Raw genomic sequence first — 22,508 nt, forward strand, 5'->3', positions numbered from 1 at the left:
TTAAGGATGCTTACAATCACATTGGGCAAATCTGAATAATCTAGGATACTCTCCCTATTTTAAAATCAGTTGATTTGTCACATTAATTCCATCTTAATTTTTTTGGACTATTTAATGTAGCATACTCACAGGTTCCAAGGATTAACATGTGAATATTTTGCAGGGCCATCGTTCTGCTTCCTACAGCTTATATACACTTATACACATTTTATAAACCAAGATTGAACTGCAGAGAATATAATCTACTCTAGCTAGTTTAAGCAGAAAAGAATCTATTTCAATGGCCTCAGAACTGATGGTTGAATAACTAACTGGATTTCGGCTAAGTTTCCAGGAGTCATTTCCAAAGAACACAGTGCAAAACTAGGTTACCAGAGAGCTGACGATACTGATATAATCAGGTACGGATGGAATCTGGAGGCTGTGGGTAAGGCTGTTGTCTATAAAAGCTACATCACCTCCACTACAATCAGAAAGCTGTCTCTGCTAAATTGGAAATCCAGTATTACACTGCTGGATTGTGCAGCCTCTGCTGTTATTCACACCAACAAAATGCATGCCTCTTGCTGTCTCTCCTCACTTAGTTCAGTTTCAAAATCAAGTGTTATGCTAGTGCATCAGATTAGAGGAACCTAAGTCACATCAGGAACTCTGGTTATAATGGAATCCGGGTGATGTTATTTTTAGTTTTATAGCTACTGCAACACAGGAAAACATAATAGCAAGAGGTTAAGAATGAATATTAAACAAATTAACCAAAATATCTGCTAGAAGCATACATAGTGTATTTCTGAAAGGAAATCTAATAAACCAGTACAGTGGATGCAGTTGGAAAGGGGAATTTGGTCAGAATCTGGGATGGGAGGGACAATTTATTTTTATTGTACATCCTTTGTAACTACTGAAATTAGTACTTTGCACATGTATTGTTTTTTCACAACTAAATAATTTTTAAATAGTATAGGGCAAAACAAAACCAAGTAAACTAAAATAAAAATAAGATCTCCAATGATCCTAATACAGCTAATCCACAGACCAGGGTAACCCCATCAATTAATACTTTCTGAAATTAATGTATTTTTTATTTGGTCTAGCTGAGGAAGAGCATAGTGAGCTGCAGATAATTGATAATTATTGGACTTTATTTTATATTTTATTATTTTGACATCATCTGTGGGTTAAAAAGATCTTTACTGCTACTTATTTTCTTTACCCTGCATTTTGCTTTTCTCTTTTAAAGATTGTATTTATTTATTTGAGAGAGAGCACAAGTGGGAAGAGCAGCAGAGGGAGAGGGAGAAACAGGCTCTCTGCTGAACAGGGGGCCTGATGTGGGGCTCCATCCCAGGACCGTGGGATCATGAGCCACCCAGGTGCCCCTGCATTTTGCTCTTATTGGTTACTTTCTCGTTTCTTAGCATGACTAGTTAACTAATATATACACAAAAGACTGCCTTGTAATTACCAATCACTTGGGTAAGGCTAACCATTTGGCCTGAACTCCATAACAAGGAACCACATTTCCACTGTTGCTACTTGTAAGGACTACAGGCATGATGCCAAAAAGGTAACAGTTCTGTGGGGTGATCTTACAACATTAAAACCTTTATTAAACCATGAAAATACTTTGAGGAGTAAGTAAAACATAATGCTGAGCCTGAGGGACTAGAAAAAGGCTTTATTTAAAGAAATGGGGACAGAAATGGGGAATCCAGAGGAAGTGGTAATTTGGCTGGGGAAGATAATGAGTTGATTTATGCAACATTGGGGTTGGTAGCTGGGGATAGTCTTTCAAATAGCAGAGTCTGAGCAGCCAGTTGAAATGAGGAACTGAAATTTAAGAGAGGGCAAATCTGCCAGACATATGCATTGAATAATCATCAAGCACATGTAAAACCTTTACTATAAAGGTCTTGATGAAATCTGCTTTACCACAGGCTCAAACCATGTTTCTAGTATATGCAGTGATATGAGTCTCACTCTTAGTGATATAAAATGAAACCTATCAGTGGGAATTGAGTAGAAATAGTAACAGGCTTTCTCTCTGGGAAATGTGGCATACAGGTCTAACTATAATCAAGTTGTCGATCCCTCTGGGCAGATGTCACTGAATTGGCCTGTGGACTCCCAGGGGCTAAAGAAGTAAATGGAAAACTGTCTAGTCCACTGTACACCACCCTGCAGCATCCGGGAGAAGCTATGCTGTTTTCCCTTCTCCAGCAATTGAGAGATTTCTGAGAAAATAGGACTTCATTCTTTTTCTTTCCAGCTTTATTGATACAGAAAAAGCTACACATAATAAATGTATACAACTTAGTTTGGACATATGTAAACATTCTTGTTATTGTCCCCACAATCCAGGTAATAGATATTTTCATTATCTCCAAAAGTTTCCTTATATTCTCCCCACCTTTTTAAATGCACAGTACAGGAATTGTGTTGTACAGCAGATCTCTGGAATCTATTTATATTAATACTGACTCAATGGTAGTCATAATCCTTTGGAATTGACATTAATTGATCAGGGAAAGGAGTATGTAATTCTATGCAGAAATACTTAAAAAGGGACACGCTCAGCTGTTGAGCGTCTGCCTTTGACTCTGGGCATGATCATGGAGTCCCACATTAGGCTCCCTACAGGGAGCCTGCTTCTCCCTCTGCCTATCTCTTGCATCTCAACCTGTGTCTCTCATGAATAAATAAATAAAATCGTTTTTTAAAAAGATAAATACTTAAAATAGGTCCTCTATGTCCTACACACACATGCACACAAACACTTAAACTGGCTGTAGAAGAGCTGCCTTCAAAAGTTAATCACTGGGGCACCTGGGTGGCTCAGTGGTTGAGCATCTACTTTCAGCTCAGGTCATGATCCCGGGGTCCTGGGATTGAGTCCTGCATCAGGCTCCCCAGGGAACCTGCTTCTCCTTCTGCCTATGTCTCTGCCTCTCTCTGTGTGTCTCTCATGAATAAATAAATAAAAATCTAAAAAAAAATTAATCACTGACTAGAACCAGAAAGATATTTCTCAGCTGCTCTCAATATCACAAGATTTGACTGCAGAAATCTACACGTACACTCATGATTCCCTGGAGAATTCGCTGAGTGTGAAGGAAGAAACCACTTCAAGCACTGACCTGACCCGTGACCAGAAATCCGACTCCACCGGAGAAGTTGTAGACACTCTCAGATGCAATCTCAGCCAGTGAACAGGAAGAGGAGCAGGGCTGCCTGCCTGAGGCTTAGGTGTCCAGGGCCCCAGATGACTCAGGCTTTTTCTAAGGTGGACAGGAGGAATGCTACTGTGAGACTATGCATAGAGGTGGCTGGTGACTTTCCTGTTCTGCCCAGTATTAAAAGTTTTCTTTGTCAATAATTGTTAAAGTCAGGATGTTGGGAAATGTGGCTGTTGGCACCAGGTATCAAATAGAATAATCCTGTTGCCAATATGTTCACCTCTGCGGTATGATTTCACTTTGCTGAGAGGCTGAAAGCATCTGCTCAAAATTACTTCCTTATCCTGAGGCAAGGCAAACAAAAGGAAAAATAAGCTATTGGGACTTCATCAAAATAAAAAGCTTCTGCACAGTGAGGGAAGGATCAACAAAACTAAAAGGCAACCTATGGAATGGGAGAAGGTATTTGCAAATGACATAGCTCATTAAGGGTTGATATCCAAAATATATGAAAAACTTATAAAACACCCCAAAACCAAGAAATCCAAATAATAAATGGGCAGAAGACACAAATAGACATTTTTCCAAAGAAGACATACAGGTGGCCAGCAGTCATATGAAAAGATGCTCAACATCACTGATCTGAGAAATGCAAATCAAAACTACAATGGAATATCACCTCCCACCTGTCAGAATGGCTAAACTCTACAACGTGAGGAACAACAGTTGTTGGCGAGGATGTGGAGAAAAAGGAACATTTATGCACTGTTGGTGGGAACGCAAACTTGTGCAGCCATTCTCAAAAACAGTGTGGAGATTCCTCAAAAAGTTAAAAATAGAACCCTTATGATCCAGCGATTGCACTAGTAGGTATTCACCCAAAGAATACAAATACTAATTCAAAGGGGTACATGCACCCCAATGTTTATAGCAGCATTATTTACAATAGCCAAGAGCCCAAGAGTCCATCGACTGATGAATGGATAAAGAAGATGTGGTATATGGTACACACACACACAAATACATAAATAGAGATTACTAAAAGATGTGAAGATAGTCTCTTACTTCTGAATCTTCACCTTTCTGAGCTTGCCATCCCCAGTTCTTTTGACCTTTTTCAGCTGATGTTCTCTATGTGTCTTTTTCCTCCTGGTTGGTTGTCTCCATTCCAGGTTTTTCAGCAAACTTTTAAAATGCATCAGATGTCCTGACTAGTACAGAAGGGAGAAAAATCTACCACCTACTAATTCTAGTCACTTTACTTCTATCGATGAAGCAATGAGCGCTCTGTGACTGAATCTTACTGTGGTGTAGTAGGACTTGAGGTTTCAAGTATAATTCATTTTGTCCCTGATAAAAGTTAAATTCAGCTTCTGGCAATCCTTTTCTTGTGGATTATAATTTACTGCCGTTCAGCCCACTCACTCTACCAGTTTTATACCACCTGTTAATATGACAAGTGGGTCTTCACTAATGTAAAAGTCTCTAGCAGAGTCAAAGACAAAGACAGCTCTGCACTACACTATGTTTCCATGCTGACATGGACACCATTGCTGTGCTTAATCATCTGAATATTGGAAGCATTTTGCAGCTAGACAGGATTTACAAATAGCCAAAGCAGGCAGGTGGTTTCAAAGGTAGCATCAAGTTTTCCCAACCTATCAGAGTGCATCTCCAATTCATTCTCAATACCTTGTGTTCTAATAGTGTCTGAGATTTTTCTTCTTATTAAAATGAGCTAGGAGGCATGCCTGGGTAGCTCAGTAGTTGAGCATCTGCCTTTGGCTCAGGTTGTGATCCCGGAGTCCTGGGATCGAGTCCCACATCAGGCTCCACAAAGGGAGCCTGCATCCCCCATTGCCTATGTCTCTGCCTCTCTCTGTATGTCTCTCATGAATAAATAAATAAAAATAAATTTAAAAATAAAAAAATAAAATGAGCTAGTACCTAACAGCACTAAATCCTTCAGTTTAATCTGGATGTAAATTTATCAGCAAATTCTGGGATAGCAGATTTTCACAGGGAGTAGAGTGGAGACAGCAGAAAGGCCCAGGGTATCTGAGAAGTAAGGGAATTTGACATCCCCAGTTCCTTCGACCTTTGGGGTTGAAAACACCCAGTAAATTTCACTCTCTTCAGCTTATTCAAAGTTTTTGGACCTCAAACTCTTTGCACAGTAATATATGATTATCTAACCTTTCATGTGAATATAAAAATCATCTCACCTTTTTCTATGATATAATACAGAACTTTATGGGTAGCAGATCTCAGATGAGTGATAAATGAAGTAACAAAGTAATAAGTGAATCTGGGTCCCATAACCACAGCTCTGTAGACTTTTTAAGAAACAAAACTCAAATACTAAGGAACAGATTTTAAATTTAAAATATTTTATTTTAGATCAGCATAATATTTAATATTATATTAGGAAACTCATTGTATATATTCCTTAATAATAATCATCATATGTGAAGATATCCAATAATTTCCTATTTAACAAATGGGAATTATCTGATTATCTAATAATTATTAGATCATTTTCATTTTATAAAGAATACTTACCAACAAATAAATTTAAAAGACATATTTACTTTGGGGAAACAATTTTAACAATAATATAGGAGATCAGGTTGTTGTAGGCAGTGATGGGATCTACTTTTGCTCCTATTTCTTAAAGTTTATAGGATTTTGGTTAGTGGTATTGAGATGCAGATTCATTACTCTGTCACTCAGTTTATCACAACTGGGACCTGCCACTCATTATGAAGTTTTTGGCGGATATACAACATTACATCATTCTGTTGTTTTTGTATTCTTATATGTAAATTGCACTATTAGGTAATAACTCAGAAACAAAAGAAATACTAATGACAAAGTACACGGTTATCACTGAGGACCATAAGTATGATACTAATTCTCCAAGTCTCAGATTGATCCCTCTCCAGGTTCATCAGATACAATCATCAAATCAAATTTTTAAATAGTATATCCAAATGTATTGATTTTTAAAAAATCAAATTTAAATACCAAACTGTTGCAAGGATTACAGCCACTAGGGCTTTTCAATTATTGGACACAACTACTCATACATATGTGTCATTTGCAGGGAGGTGCTTACAACTTCTGTTACCACATCATTGGTAAGCACAAAAGAAAAGAGAGCAGTTGATTTCCTCTTATATGGAAAGTGCGAAAATTCAAAACACCAATTTACAAAAGCATTTATCAATTTTTGATGCCATAACAGTGAAATTTTCCCCCAAAGTAGGGACGCCTGGGTGGCTCAGCTGAGATTCTGGATTTCTAACAAGTTTCCAGGTGCTGCTGCTGGTCCAGCCACAGGGGACTCCAGGTCCCTCTCCAGAGCTGGCAAGAGAATGCTAAATGATGACGTTAACCTTATTCAATGAGGTAAAGTATACGGGGAAAACCATAAAGCGCAAACACAAGCTATTTATTCTATTAGGTACAATCCATGTGTTCCTTTGTTTCAGTCCCTGGACTGTACATCTCCCTGGTAGGCACGAAACACCATCACCATCACCAGCAACAAAGCCTCACGCTTACTCTAAATCCATCTGTCTGCTATGGAAAGACACACCACCCACGGAACCATTATTTGAGTCTTGTCAAGCTGTGAAAGCTGTGGTTATATATAAACAAAAGGCAGTAAAGAAAGATAGATATACAAATGGCAGGTGATCAGGAAAAGCTGGCAGAAAAGGATCCGAGAATATTTGCTAACTAGAAAAAAATGTCATATATTAACTCCTCTTTTCTTGTGGGTTCAGATGAGGATACTTGTTGAGGAAATGTTCATACATTATCTACATTTGTAAATGAAAAAGCCATATATTTGCATGAAAAAAATGATATGAATAAATGAATGCAATAAACCTTAAACTGTCTTTTACTGTTGGGGGTGGGTATGGGGGTTTGTAAGGGGGAATAATGGCTACAAACCATTATTGAACACCTACTATATAAAAACTGCTTTATGTGGATCATATTGAATTTCCACTCAACTCTTAAAAACAAGTACAATATTGAAATATCCATTTCACTGTTTAAGAATCTGAGACTCTGAGAGGTTATAGAAATTACTAATTTGTATATTAGCAGACCCAGACTCTCAAATCCTTTTATCATAAATGTTTATAACGCCAGTCTCATACATTTAAAACTACATATAGATATCTGTTTTGTTTTGTTTTGAATACTTTATTTATTCATGAGAAACACAGCGGGGGTGGGGGGCAGAGACACAGGCAGAGGGAGAAGCAGGCTCCATGCAGGGAGCTGGATATGGGACTCGATCCCGGAACTCCAGGATCACGCCCTAGGTCGAAAGCCGGCGCAAAACTGCTGAGCCACCCAGGGATTCCCCAGATATCTGTTCTGATATTGGTTTGCTATTTTGACTACCTAGAAAAACTACAACCACTAGCAAGTGGGAAGTGGCTAGGGAAGGCCACATTCATGACAAATGCTTTTCAAATTTTTTTTAAAAAATTAAAAAATAGGGGCACCAGGCTGGCTCAGTCGGTTAAGCATCTGCCTTCAGCTTGGGTCATGATTTTAGGGTCCTGGGATATAGTCCTGCATGGGGCTCCCTGCTCAGCGAGGGGTCAGATTCTCCCTCTCCCTCTGCTGCTCCTCCTGCTTGTGCTTGCACGCTCTCTCTATCAAATAAATAAAATCTTTTAAAAAATTAAAAATATATATATACAAATGGAAAAATTCAAACTGGATATAAAGTTACAAAATGAAAAGAGAAGTCTCATCTGCCTCCTTTCTAGAAATGGAATTGGTGGGTCAAAATTCAGAATCTCTGGGATGGACCCCCAGCATCAGTGTGCTGTAGGAACGCTCGAGGTAACTTTTAAGGCACAAAGAGGGTGAAAACTGACCTAGATCTTAGCTAGATCACCCCTAAAAGTGAATCTTTTATACTGAGCCTGCTGTCACACACACAACACACTTGATTTGAAAGTTCATTTTCTTTCCTTTTTCAAAGTTACCCGGATTCTATAAGCATTTGTTGAAAGTTTCCAATGGCATCATTTTCCACCCACCACCGGGTGATGTATTTGAGATCCCAGAACAAAGCTGGTGAACAGATCAAATCAGTGTCCACCTGTCTGTGCTCCCAACAGAAGCATCATGTGCCTGTGAGTCATGAGACCTGGCTGGTTGCTTCAGACATGTTCATGGGATCAAATCTGCAGCCAGGAAGGAGGCTACAAGTGAAGGGTTTTTTTGGTTGGTTATTGCTATTTATTTTTGTCTGTTGATTTTTGTTGTTTTTTTAATGATCTTGGACCAAAATTTCATTTGATGTACTATTTCCTAGACTCTGTAAGAAAGTTTATGTGCACTTTTAGGGATTTCTAATGGCTTCTTCTTGAGTGCCAAAATGCCATTGACAGTCTTCTAGTCTCATTTAACTGCTTAGAGCTCAGTGATTGGAAATGATAATGGTGGTTTGAGCAGAAAACCATTGCCCTGGGGAAACAAATGGAAATATAAAGTACTTTGTCAAAATCTTCTTGATAGGCTAAAACTGAAGAGAATTTGCTTACCATGTAATTTAATATGGAAACTATTCAATGATATAGTTCTTAGATCAGTAAAGATCAGAAAGAACTTTCTTCCCCCAGAGTTGCAGTTAGTAAAAGTTGGCTAGAAGATTCACCTTGTTATGTCAACACCAAGCATGAAAGAAAAAAAAAAGATTATAAGATTATAGCTAATTGGCTGCCAACTGGCACCGTTTTTAATTCTCACTAGCTACATTCAAGAAACAGGACACATTCTTTTTAATCAGCCTTGTCTTCAAATATCTGTGCAGAAGGAGCACTAGATACACAAAATTAAAGCTGAACTAAGGACAGTGAAGCATGGACATTGCTGCATGAAACTTAAATGCATTTTTCTTTTCATTCTTTGATCAAGTAGTTAATATTTTCTTAAAGAAACTTTTTGTTGTTGTTTCAGACATGAAGAAAGAAGACATAGAGTATATTAAAATGCAAAATCAACCAGCACATCAGTGACTGTTTTTGGCTAATTTCAAAGGTTGGTGTTCTGAATATTTAGTATTTTTGGTCACAACTGCAGAAATTCTAGACTGCAGTCTCTAGACTCTTCACATGCAGTTTCTAGACTACAGTTTCCAGAAAAATATGAATGGCCAAGTAAATTGACACTAGCAAAATGATAATTTTCCCATGTCACATTCCTGACTAGAATAAGGGGTTAGACATATATTTAGATGTAATGCCAATTGTAAAGATGATAAGCAACTTAAACCCTGAACAATTCAAATTTTGAAATCATTAAAAGAAAAACAACAACAGAAAAGAACTAACCATGAGAATATAAGCTATCAAAACAAAAACAGAAGCAGGATTTTGGCTATGCCTAATTTATTAAAAAACAAAAGTTCTTAGATTTTTCTAGCACAGAATCATACCGGTCTGTCAACTTTTGTTTTGCTTAAATACTCGATAGTGTGGCCCTACAGCAAACTTGGAAACCTTTAGAAGACAAGGGTGTGATACTCCATCCATGCCAACTATAAAAACCCAGATGGGTTTTGTTGATTTGAGCCACAGCATCCAGAGGGTGATGCTGTGAGAAAGTGACCGCACTATGTAAAAGAGGACAATTTTGCAATTTAGAACTGAACTCTAATTACTCCTCCCACTCCTGGGAGAAAAGGATACCTTCTATGGGTTTCTTGCATAATGGTATTGAAGAATTCAAGGTTTTGTGTGATATGTATCTAATTCTATCACTGATTGTCATGTTTAGAGAATAATCCCATGTACAGCCCACCAACTTCATAGCACTCTGTGTTTTCTTGTTACACATATTGATTTGACTTTTTGAAAATTTGATATTATACTGACCTGAGAGGTAATTTTTTTTACATAAAATTATTCATCAACTTGCAGTGCACAAATACATCAAAAAATTGTGTCAGAAATCATTCATTCACGGATCCCTGGGTGGCACAGCGGTTTGGCGCCTGCCTTTGGCCCAGGGCGCGATCCTGGAGACCCGGGATCGAATCCCACATCGGGCTCCCGGTGCATAGAGCCTGCTTCTCCCTCTGCCTGTGTCTCTGCCTCTCTCTCTCTCTCTGTATCTGTCATAAATAAATAAAATATTAAAAAAAAAAAAGAAATCATTCATTCAGGTAAAGGGAATACAAATCCTAAACAAAAACAAAAATTTATTTGTTTGTTTATTTATTTTATTTATTTATTTTTTTATGATAGTCACAGAGAGAGAGAGAGAGAGGCAGAGACACAGGCAGAGGGAGAAGCAGGCTCCATGCACCGGGAGCCTGATGTGGGATTCGATCCCGGGTCTCCAGGATCGCGCCCTGGGCCAAAGGCAGGCGCCAAACCGCTGCGCCACCCAGGGATCCCGTTTGTTTATTTATTTATTTATTGTGTACTATATGCCACAATTCTAAGCTTTAAGGAGGTTTCTTGCTCTCATTATACTTGTATAATGCTTTTCAAAGATAAAATTTAAATTTGCTTGATAATCCCTATTCATAATTTAGCTTGCCAAGATTCCGAAGAAAGAATTCATTCACAAGATCATGGCCTAGAAGGTATAAACTGAGACTATCTCAGTGTGACACTTTTTTACATTCTGGAACAAAAACATTGATATAAATGAGCTAGAGTGGCTTGAAGCTGTCAAGAAGTTCAAAGCAACCAAATATGGTAAAATTCCCACTTCCTCAGATGGTTAATATGATTTTCCTATATAAGGGCTCACTGTGGTCTACTATCTCATAAAACACTTAAAAATATGAAAGTATATGAAAATGTAATTATGCTTTCCAGATCATGGCAGAGACCATAAATATAGGAGTTCAGGTGTTCAAAACTGGGCAGAGATTCAAGTGGGCTACCCCCAGGTGTAAGAATGTTTGGAGCAGCACAGGAATCTTGAGACCCATAAGCAGGAGGGCAATAAAAGAATGAGAGGGGCTACATGTTGGGTAAGGCACAGTCCCTACCAAAGACACTAACAGTGAGGCCAAAGGGAGGGACTTAAGAGTTGACTTGCTGACCCAAAAAGTTACTTTTCAGATTACTTTTCTCCTTTTCCAATACTTCCAATTCTATCTTTAGCCTTTCTGGATTGATCACATAAGGTGAATATTTTCTTTGTCCTTTTTATGAAACCCTTTACTTATACTCTTCTTAATGTTCGTACCACTTAGGTATGTACCCACTATCTTTAACCTGGCTGTGTTAAGGAGGATAGATTAAATAACTCAAAATAAGAAGCTTCTGATACATCAGACAAGTCACTTAGATTTAAAGAGGCCTCAGGCTCTCTCTGTAAAATGAAGGGGTAGGTAACTTATCAAATACAACAGAGACAAAAAAAAAAAAAATACAACAGAGACTATAGCAGAAAACTTGGTTTTAGCTTGTTTAAACAACTGAGAAGATTTATTGGCTCACATAACTGGAATTTAAGAGATTGAGCAGGCTTTGAGGTTGGCTTAATTAAGTAACTCCAGCAACTGTTTTCACAATTTTCCTGGCTATGCGCATCTCTGAGTATTGGCTCATTTTCAGGGTAGCATCCCTCTTGATGACAAATTTGGCTGGAGAATTTACAAGTTTCACAACCCTACCTCACAACATGGAGACGAAGAGTGTCTTTTCTGGTATTTTCCTTTAAACAAGAAATATTCAGAACCTAGAGGTTTCCAAAAACTTCCCTCCACTGTTGTCTCATATTGAGTCCCATTCCAATTCCAATGCCTAATCCATTGGATTAGTCCCTTAGGACTGCCATAACAAAATGCCACAGACTGGGTGGCTTAAATAACAAAATTTATTTTCTCACAGTTCTGGAGGTTAAAAGTCCAAGATCAAGGTTTCAGCAGGGTTGGTTTCTTCTGTGGCCTCTCTCCATGGCTTGTAGATAACCGTCTTCTCCCTGTGTCTTCTACTTGTCTTTCCTCTGTACATGACTGTGTTCAAATTTTCTCTTATAAGGACATCAGTCATATTGGATGGGGGCCCACCTTAATGACCTGCTTTTAACTTAATTACCTCTTTAAAGGACCTATCTCCAAATACAGTCACATTCTGAAGTACTGGGGATTGGTGTTTCAAAATATAAATTTTGGAGGGACACAATTCAGCCCATAATGCTCACCCTAATAACAAGGACCTAGCCAAACAGGTTGGCTTAGACTGGGATTCTGAACCAATGAGATCATCCTCACTGCTAAGGGAAGCCCATTGCCAAAACACACTGGCGCATAAGGGAGGGTAGAAGACCAGGTGAAAATTGGGCTGACAGAGGGAACCAGCAACCATCAATATTCATTATAGGAAAATCAGGCTAAGTATTGCTAAGATTTCTCCTCACTCTAAAACTCAATAATTCAAAACCCAAGTATTTTTCTGCATAATGTACTAAAGGTTAATTCAATACAAAGCCAGAGGTGGAGCTTTGATGACAGTGAACCAGAAATAGGGGATTAAAAAGTTACATTACCAGAGAAGCCATCAGGGCAGGATGACATTCTCTTAGAGGTGTGGCTCCATTTTTTTTTTTTTAGATAGTGGGAGTGAAAAACAAGACCGTGAGCTCTAGTCGACAGTGGATGAAGGAAATAAAGAATCACTCAGCTGTGTGTGGGGACAGAAAAAAAGTGTCTCAGCATAGCCCACATTTTATTATGTTGAATATGGTAAGAGTTCTGCAGATGTCACAGGATGCTGATAAAGACTGTTGACATGGGTAGCCTGGGTGGCTCAGAGGTTTAGCGCCGCCTTCAGCCCAGGGCCTGATCCTGGAGACCTGGAATCGAGTCCCACGTCGGGCTCCCTGCATGGAGCCTGCTTCTCCCACTGCCTGTGTCTCTCTGCCTCTCTCTCTCTCTGTGTCTCTCAAGAATAAATAAATAAAATCTCTAAAAAAAAAAAAAAAAGAAAAGACTGTTGACAGAAAACCTCTTCAGCTTTTGACTTGACCTTTTATTATGTTAGGTTAAGCCAGGGGAAATTGATACTTAATAGATTAAAGATGATTAACATATTGGCAATTTCAAGGTTCAACCTAATAAAGGCCTTTCCCAATAGGCCTTAAAGATATGTGGTCTAAAGCATAGCAGCAAATATAAAGGATTTATGAAAGAAATGTATCTTAGAACATAAGTTCACTTTCAGCCTGATGGCCTCCACAAACTCCATTTATGATACAATATAAAATAATGATAATCTTGACTTAGAGACAGAAAGCTAAATTATACTTTGCACTGTCTATTTTCTGTATCTGGGGAATATATAAATCTGAAAGTATTCAAACAAAGAAAAACTGTGGCATTTAAAAAATCTCAGATAACTTTTCCTACTTACACTAAGTAACTGAATCACCAGCTATAGATGGGGAAAATTAAATTTCTGAGTTTTATAAAAATAGCAAAATGATTTCACTCCTTACCCTTACCACTCACCTTCCCTATCTTCTAACTTAATTGGCACTGAAACCCCTGAATTTATCTAATGGTTCATTTGCTTTGTTTGGATCTCACGTTAGATTTTTTTTTTAATATTTTAAGGTATGTATCAAATGTCCCAGATAGGCTTTAATGGAAAAGAAAAATTGGCCATAGACAAATGAATCCCCAAAACTTTTGGTTTAGACTTCAGTTTCGTTTTCTTTGCCCCCCAAGTATGGGCAGAGTTTTAAACATTTTTTTAATCATAATTTTTTTCTTTATTCTACTAAAGTTATTTCACATTTGTAGAAATTTTATGTTGAAGAAGTTTCTCTTTATTATTCAATATCCCTCCCTTTAAAAGTGTATTTGATATATGTAGGATTTACACTGATAAGGAAAATTGGAAGGCTCCCAAGAATATTTCCTATAAATTTCTTTTTTTTTAAAGATTTTATTTATTTATTCATAAGAGACACACAGAGAGAGGCAGAGACACAGGCCGCCCAGAAATATAATTTTATTTGCACACTATCTGAGAAATGAAAATCTCTTAGATTTTTATAATACAACAAGAATATTACTTGCTAATAAAACTTTTGGGGCAGTGCTGCTGGTGGAACAATGTGTGTAATTAAAACACGAAATAAGGGCAGCCCTGGTGGCTCAGCGGTTTAGCGCCACCTTTGGCTCAGGGTGTGATCCTGGAGACCAGGGATTGAGTCCCATGTCAGGCTCCCTGCATAGAGCCTGCTTCTCCCTCTGCCTGTGTCTCTGCCTCTCTCTCTCTTTTTCTCTTTCTGTCTCTCTCATGAATAAATAAAATCTTTACAAAAAAATAAAACACAAAATAATTCTGGGGCACCTGGGTAGCTCACTGGTTGAGCATCTGCCTTTGGCTGGAGTCATGATCCCCCGGCCCTGGGATTGGGTCCTGTATTGTGCACCCTGCTCTGTAGGGAGTTTGCTTCTCCCTCTGCTCCTCGCCCTGCTTATGCTCTCTCCCCCCTCCTCTCAAATAAATAAATAAAATCTTAAAAAAAAAAAGGAATTCCATCTTTTCATTTTTCTTAAAGTGATCTCTAAAAAATATATTCCTATTCTTTTTTTTTGACGTGTAATTACTTATGTGGCTACGTCTGGCAGAGGCAAAGTACAAAACCCATTTTTTTTCCCTTCACAAGGACACAAGTGCTGCCCTGCATTACAGATCGCTGTGGGAGGTGTTTATTTTGCAATTAAATAAGAGTAAGGAGAATGTTCTGAAGTTATTGCTTAGTGTCCCTTTCCCTCTCCTCCCCCAACACCTTTTGTAAAGATTATTAAAACCAAGGCTGAAAGTGGTTTTGGTAAAGTAAAATTCTGGTCTAAAATAAATTAGTTGACATGTACAAAGATAAGTGTAACCATTTGCATTTTACTTCTCCTACCATACCTTAGGCCACCATCACCTGCTTTAGGTTCTACAGAGAATTATGTGGCAGGAGTTGCTTCATTTGATTCTGTGTTCAACGCTGTTTGGGGCACCTCTAATATATAAGGCACAGTGCCAAGAATTTGGATCAAGGTGACCTTACAACTTAGAGGAAATAAAAATATGTGCCTATATAACTAAATAACTATAATGCAAGAAGGAAAGCAAAAAGTACCATGAAAAATACAGTCAGGGTTAGGCTCCAGGGGAAGAAATGTTGCAGCTAAAGAAATGTCGCATTTGGACTGCTTTGAAAGACAAGGGGATTTGGAAGTGCTGAGAAGTGACAGGGAGGACTCCCAGGCAGAAAGAACAGCATGCATGTGGCAAAATGAAATGCATGTCTAGGAAACACCACACAGTTAAGGTGTGGCTCTAGTATAGAATATGAGAGGATTAACGAGGAATAAACTGGAGAAATGGGTTGACCTAGATATGAGAGGGTCAGAAATGCCAGGCTAATGAGTTTGATGATGTTCTGTGCCTACAGACCCAGGACCGAGGGAGCTGGATCAATGGAGAGCTACAATTGATTTTGTTTTAAGTAGGGCAGTGACAATGGCCAAGTGATTATTCGTGTAAACAAATTGCTGGAGGCAGAAAACAAGGTGGGAGAAGGTTAGAAGGCTTTTCTATATCCAGGTGCAAGCTAATGAAAGCCTGAGTTGTAGGGACACCTAGGGAGCTCAGGGCATGATCCCAAGGTCCTGGGATCAAGTCCCTCATCAGGCTCCCAGCAGGAAACCTGCCTATATCTCTGTGTCTCTCATGAATAAATAAATAAAATCTTAAAAAAAAAAAAAAAAAGAAGTCTGAGTTATAGTATCGGCTAGCCTCTTATTCCCTTTCAAGCTCCCTACACAGATACCACGCAACTGCAGGCCTATCAAATGGAGTCTTGACCTACCTTTCCTTGTCTTTTCTCAATCTCCTTTGGTTTGTTCTCTTTCCACTGATCAAGATTCTTGGCTCCCTGACTTCTTCCTTCAGCTCTGAGCCCCACTCATTTGACCTTTATCCTTACCTTTCTAGCATTTGGACACTAGTTTTTTCCTGTGTAATCTGGTCAGATTCATTTTCCATCCTTGGATTATTATTTCTCTTAGATGGGTTCATGATGCCTCAGCCCAAGCCTTAGCCTGGTAGAGCACAGTCTCACGTGACTCAGTCAGGATTTGCAGTTGCAAAGAAACTACTCTCACTAGTGTAGACAGAAAAAAAATTAAATTTATTTTTAAAAATATTTTTCAAGATTTTATTTTTAAGTAATCGCTACGCTCAGTGTGGGGCCTGAACTCACAACCCTGAGATCAAGAGCCTGAAGAGTAATTTAAATTTAATAAAGTATATTTGGTACCTCATGGAATCTCCAAGAGGTCTGGAAAGTCAGGTCTAGAGGCTCTGCAGCCAAGATCTACACCCATATCATATAATGAGGCTGCTAGGGGAAAATTGCTGCTGGGCACAGATACCACAGCTCAGGCTAGTCACTCTGGGGACCCAACACATAAAAGAAACGCCCAAAGTTCACCAAGCAGATTCTGGAAGAGCAATGACTCTGTTTTCATCCCTGTGAAATGGTAGATTGCAAAGGCTCCTGCTTCCTGCATTTGTTGGATTCTGGGGCAAAATCTTTATGATGATAGCTGATTGGTGAAGCCTACCTACATGGAGAGATGGCATGAACATGGTGCTAACAGAGCCGGAGCTTTAGGAGCTTTCACTAGCACAGAGCCCTTCCAAGTCCCTGGGAGAGTCCTAGACAGGTCATAGGTTTGGGACAATTTGTGAAGAAAGATACCATAACTCCAACTCTGTCTTCCCCAATACACTTAGTAAATGTGCACAATATGATCAACCAGTGTTGTGAAGCTTTAAATAAACTTCCTCAATTATCAATAAAAATTGTTTTTGACCAACTTTATTAAAGGAAAGATTAAAGTATCTATTTTTTAAAAAGATCTTATTTTATTTTATTTGTATTTATTTGAGAGACAGAGACAGAGCCTGGGCAATGGGGAGGAGGCAGAGGGAGAGGGAGAAACAGGCTCCCCACTGAGCAGGGAGCCCAATGTGGGGCTTGATCCCAGGACCCTGACATCATGACCTGAGCTGAAGCAGATGCTTAACCGACTGAGCCACCCTAAAAAGATTTTATTTTTAAGTTATCTCCACACCCAACATGGAGCTCAAACTTGCAACCTTATGATCAAGACTCACATGCTCTACCGACTAAACCAGCCAGGCGCCCCTCTTTTATTCATTTGTAGAAAAAAATATTAAAAATCATTGTTATGTGGAGAGGCAATCAAAAAGTATTATTTTTCCAGATTTGTTATGGTTGTGGTACTGGCCAGCTTTTGAAAATTTGTAATTTATGGGACGCCTGGGTGGCTCAGTGGTTGACCATCTGCCTTTGGCTCAGGGTGTGACCCTGGAGTCCCGGGATCGAGTCCCACGTCAGGCTCCCTGCATGGAGCCTGCTCTCTCTGCCTATGTCTCTGCCTCTCTCTCTCTCTGTCTCTTGTGAATAAATAAACAAAATCTTTAAAAAAATAAAATTTGTAATTTGTTTTCATTTCTTTTCTAATTTGAAATGAGCACCTAATTTTTGTAATTTATTTATTTATGATAGTCACAGAGAGAGAGAGAGAGGCAGAGACACAGGCAGAGGGAAAAGCAGGCTCCATGCACCGGGAGCCCGACGTGGGATTCGATCCCGGGTCTCCAGGATCGCACCCTGGGCCAAAGGCAGGCGCCAAACTGCTGCACCACCCAGGGATCCCGAGCACCTAATTTTTAGACCTAACTTTATTTTTTTATTTTTATTTTTTTTTAAGATTTTATTTATCGGGAATCCCTGGGTGGCTCAGTGGTTTGGTGCTTGCCTTTGGCCCAGGGCGTGATCCTGGGGTCCCGGGATCAAGTCCCACATCGGGCTCCCTGTATGGAGCCTGCTTCTCTCTCTGCCTCTCTCTCTCTCTCCCTGTGTCTCTCATGAATAAATAAATAAATAAATAATCTTTTAAAAAAAAAGATTTTATGTATTTATTCATAGAGACACACAAAGAGAGAGAGAGAGAGAGAGGCAGAGACACACAGGCAGAGGGAGAAGCAGCCTCCATGCAGGGAACCTGACATGGGACTCCATCCCGGATCTCCAGGATCACACTCCGGGCTGCAGGCAGCGCTAAACCACTGCGCCACTGGGGCTGCCCTAGACCCAACTTTAAATTCATGATTCAGGTTGCTGTTTCTTAAAGGAGGCCCCATAAATTGTGTTAGCTCCAAACCCCACAAAACCAGGATCTGGCCCTGGCTGAATTCCTGATTCCTAACTAAACAGAGTAAGAGAGCTAAGGGTAGGAAGGGTGTTTAAACATGCCTGGTGGCCCCAAACACAATGAATGTCTATTCCATTGTGCTTGAGCATAAGTCTGGCATATGGAAATGACACCCCTCCTGAGGAAATAACACTTGGATAGGTTTTGGAAAAGGAGAGGTGGGAACAAACACCAGAAACATTGCATAGGCACAGTGAGAAATTGGATTGTGCACAAGAAGAGATAACCCTTAGGATCAGCATAGATGATTATCAGGTTGGTGATGTTAATATGCCAGATAGGGATCTCAGAGTTGATAGAACTTCAGGGAGGGATTGGGAAGGCAGAGGGTTTGCTTTTGAACGTCCAAGGATTCAAATTGTGAAAGCCTCTTCAAGGACTAAAGTTAGCAGATCTACTAGTATTTAATTCACCATCTCATAGTGCTAAAAAAAGGTAGTAAAAGTTGCAGTTATAAAGTGTAATTTAGGAGCACCTGGGTGGCTCAGTGGATGAGCGTCTGCCTTTGGCTCAGGTTGTAATCCTGGGATCCTGGGATATAGTCCTGCATCAGGCTTCCTGCAAGGAGCCTGCTTCTTTCTCCCTCTGCTTGTGTCTCTGCCCCTCTCTCTCTGTATCTTTCATGAATAAATAAATAAAATCTTTAAAAAAAAAAAAAACAACAAAGTGTAATTTAGCAGCCAAGGGTGGAAAATAAAATAAAAGATTAGTTAATTTTTATTTTTAAGAGTTTTTTTTATTTTTAAGTAATCTCTATACCCAACTTGGGGCTCGAACTCACACCCCCAAGATGAAATGTTGCATGCCCCACCGACTGAGCCAGCCAGGAGCTTCAGTAACAGATTAATTTAGAAAAGCAAGTATTAACAAATGGAGCCGAAGGGAGGGTGTGCCTAAGACATATTAGACAAAATGGCATCATGCTTATGATCCCGCTTTGACTTTGACCAAATTTCAGCCCTTTGAGTCTAAAAAATAGCAAAATTAGGAAAGATTACCAAAACAAACATGGTTGGTTTACAGGAATAGTTATAATAACAGCAGCTATTTATAGAGGGCTAAGTGTTATAGCCCTCTAAGTGTTATACTAAATAATTTACCTGTATTACTTTCATTACTCCTTATAACAACTCAGTATGATGATGTCATATTCTTATTTTACATAGGATAAACTGCGTCTGAGGGTAGTTGCATTACCCGCCAATTTACAAACAGTGATCTGGACTCTAAAACCCATACCAGGCCATATAACCAGAGCATTATACTGCTTTTCAACATTCAGCGATCCTGCCTTTATTATTTTTCTGGAGCACACCTACGCAGAGAGAGCATTATGCAATTATAGATGCTTTGTTCCCGCACAATCACGGCAAGCTAAAATGCTCTTTGATAGTCTCACACCCTTACTAAGAACAGTGGCCTACTCAGTTGCACAGAAATAAATGACCAAGACTATCGGATTCCTCAAATGACTGCCTTTGATGACTCTGCTGTTTGGGGTGTAACTCTGCTTGGTGAAGAGAAGCAGCACGACTTTCATGTGAGTTTGTTTGAAAAACAGGAAGAGAGAAATTATGTATCACAGGTTACATTCTGTCTATCTTTCAAGTTTCGGATGGAGAATTTAAGCAAATGGGTGCCTGGGCTGCCTTCCCCGGGGCTTGCCTGCAGGGGTGGATTTGCATAAGGCAATTAAACAGTCCAGTATTCCCAGCCGAGTGAGGGAGAGAAGAGAAATAAGATAAGGAAAGCCTGCAGATGAAGTGCTTCCAGTCTCCCCTTGACACAGTGCAAGCAACCGGACATTTCTATTGAAAGCAACCACACCTGTCCTGAAACCAATCTTGCAGTGTACATGAACTAATTAGAATTTATTTATTTATTTATTTATTTATTTATTTATTTATTATTTTATTTTACTTATTAATGATAGGCACACAGTGAGAGAGAGAGAGAGGCAGAGACACAGGCAGAGGGAGAAGCAGGCTCCATGCACCGGGAGCCCGACGTGGGATTCGATCCCGGGTCTCCAGGATCGCTCCCTGGGCCAAAGGCAGGCGCTAAACCGCTGTGCCACCCAAGGATCCCAGTAATTAGAATTTAAATACAATTTTTTAAAAAGTAACCATACCTGAATGTTTAGCCCCTTGTATTTCCTCCATCTTTATCACAATTACTTTTCTTCTTTATTTACTTATTGTCCGTCTTTGCCCTAGAGCATGCATTTTTCACAAGGATAAAATCACCCCAAAGGTAAAAATTGGATCTTGGAGGGGAAAAATAAAATAAAATAAAAATAAAATCTTTCTATGTATAAAGCACAGATGGTAGGCACAATATAAAGCAGATACATAGTATCTCTGTGCTGTAAAATTTCATGATGGAGCAGTTAGGGAAAAAAAAAAAAAACTTCAAATGTTTCCTTGGAGGGGCATTAATGAGAAAATGTAGAAGACTATTCTAGGGGGTAAGTTTCAGAAGGGCGGGGTGTGCAGATACTTTGTCTATCATAGTCCCAGTGCCTGGCAATGCTCTGCCCAGAGTAAGGGTGTAATAAGTATCTTGCAGAATCAACTCTTTGTCTTTCTCACAACATATCACGTCTCACATATGTTGTCATTATTCTAAAGTGGAAAAGAGAGGGGTGCCCGGGTGTCTCAGTCGGTTAAGCATCCGACTCTTGATTTTGGTTCAGGTCATAAAATCAGGGGCCTTGGGTTCTGTGTTCAGTGGGGGATCTGCTTGAGATGCTCTCTCTCGTACTCCCCCTCCGTTCCTCTCTCTATTCCTTGTACTCTGGTGTGTGTTCTCTCTGAATAAAAAACTAAAACCTTTATTTTTTTTAAAGATTTTATTTATTTATTCATGAGACAGAGAGAGAGAGAGAGAGAGAGAGAGGCAGAGACACAGGCAGAGAAAGAAGCAGGCTCCATGCAGGGAGCCCAATGTAGGACCCGATCCGGGGTCCCCAGGATCATGCCCTGAGCCGAAGGCAGACAGACATTCAACCCCCGAGACACCCAGGCATCCCAAAACTAAAATTTTTAAAGTGGAAAGGAGAGTTGGGAAAGGAAATTATATAAAGGAAATCTTGTTTTTTTTTTTTTTTTTTTCCAGAAAGGAGTCTAGGTGGGTGGGGCAAGAGGTCACACAGAAAGTTTCAACTTGAAAGTAAAGTCGTTTTTTCAGAAAGCTACTCTATCACAATCAGCCAGTGTTTACTTTTAGATATCTCCATACTAAATACTTCATTTAAAAATAGGCACCCAGCATTTAAGTCAGAACTTTCTCATTATTCTTATGTTCTGCCCAATGTTCTTGCTAGGTATTGTTATTTCTTCCACGAGGCCAGACTTTGGTCTCATGAGCTCAAAGCCATGACTGCCAAGAAGTACTTGTGAGTGGGTGTAAAGTATTGGAGAACAGAGGCCTCAAGGCTTTCAGCCACTTCATAGTACCATTCCTGGTCAGATAGACCCCATGCTCTGCTTCCTAATCTAACATGGGGTTCCTTTTAGGTCAGGATTGGGACAGCTGAAGATAGTTGAGACAGTGGGCATTTCTTGTGGTCTCTTCTTGTTTCCCCAGCTGACGATGTCTTCCTAAAGCTTTCTCATGAAGGAAAAGGGTTCTGCAGAAACAGAAAAAATGCCACCGTCATGATCTGAGGCTGACAGATTTCTCTACAACCCTATGCTTCACATGCCCATGGCCATGTGGGAAAGCTTTGAATATGAGGATCTTCAAGACATTCTGTTTGTCAGTGTTGCTTCTATATACCTCAGTCTCCTGTTCTCTATACCTCAGATGGCTTGAAATTTCCACCTGTGGGGCTTAGGTAGACAGAAATATGCTTAATAGCATATCATCCCTACTGGAATCTACATACTGATAGAAAGTTTCTGAGTAAAGCAACAGTGATAGTAAAGGAATAGGAAATAATTCTCTTTAGAAAAGATAAATTATCTGTTTATGCTGAAAGAAACAGCTGGAGAGTGATTTAACAAGTGTCTATAAAA

At 39.4% G+C, this 22,508-nt stretch overlaps 1 long non-coding RNA gene across 1 annotated transcript in view; it reads left to right on the forward strand.

Moving 5' to 3' along the window:
- The first annotated feature begins 220 nt into the window (after positions 1–220).
- The window catches only part of LOC140636913 (uncharacterized), a 30,479-nt gene continuing 8,191 nt past the window's right edge, over positions 221–22,508 (forward strand). The window contains exons 1-3 of the long non-coding RNA XR_012034161.1: positions 221–401; positions 9,174–9,254; positions 19,656–20,029. This is a non-coding gene — a long non-coding RNA (uncharacterized lncRNA). The remainder of the gene's footprint in view (positions 402–9,173; positions 9,255–19,655; positions 20,030–22,508) is intronic.

This window comes from Canis lupus, chromosome 7 (assembly GCF_048164855.1).
Source record: "Canis lupus baileyi chromosome 7, mCanLup2.hap1, whole genome shotgun sequence".
Taxonomy (NCBI): Eukaryota; Metazoa; Chordata; class Mammalia; order Carnivora; family Canidae; genus Canis; species Canis lupus.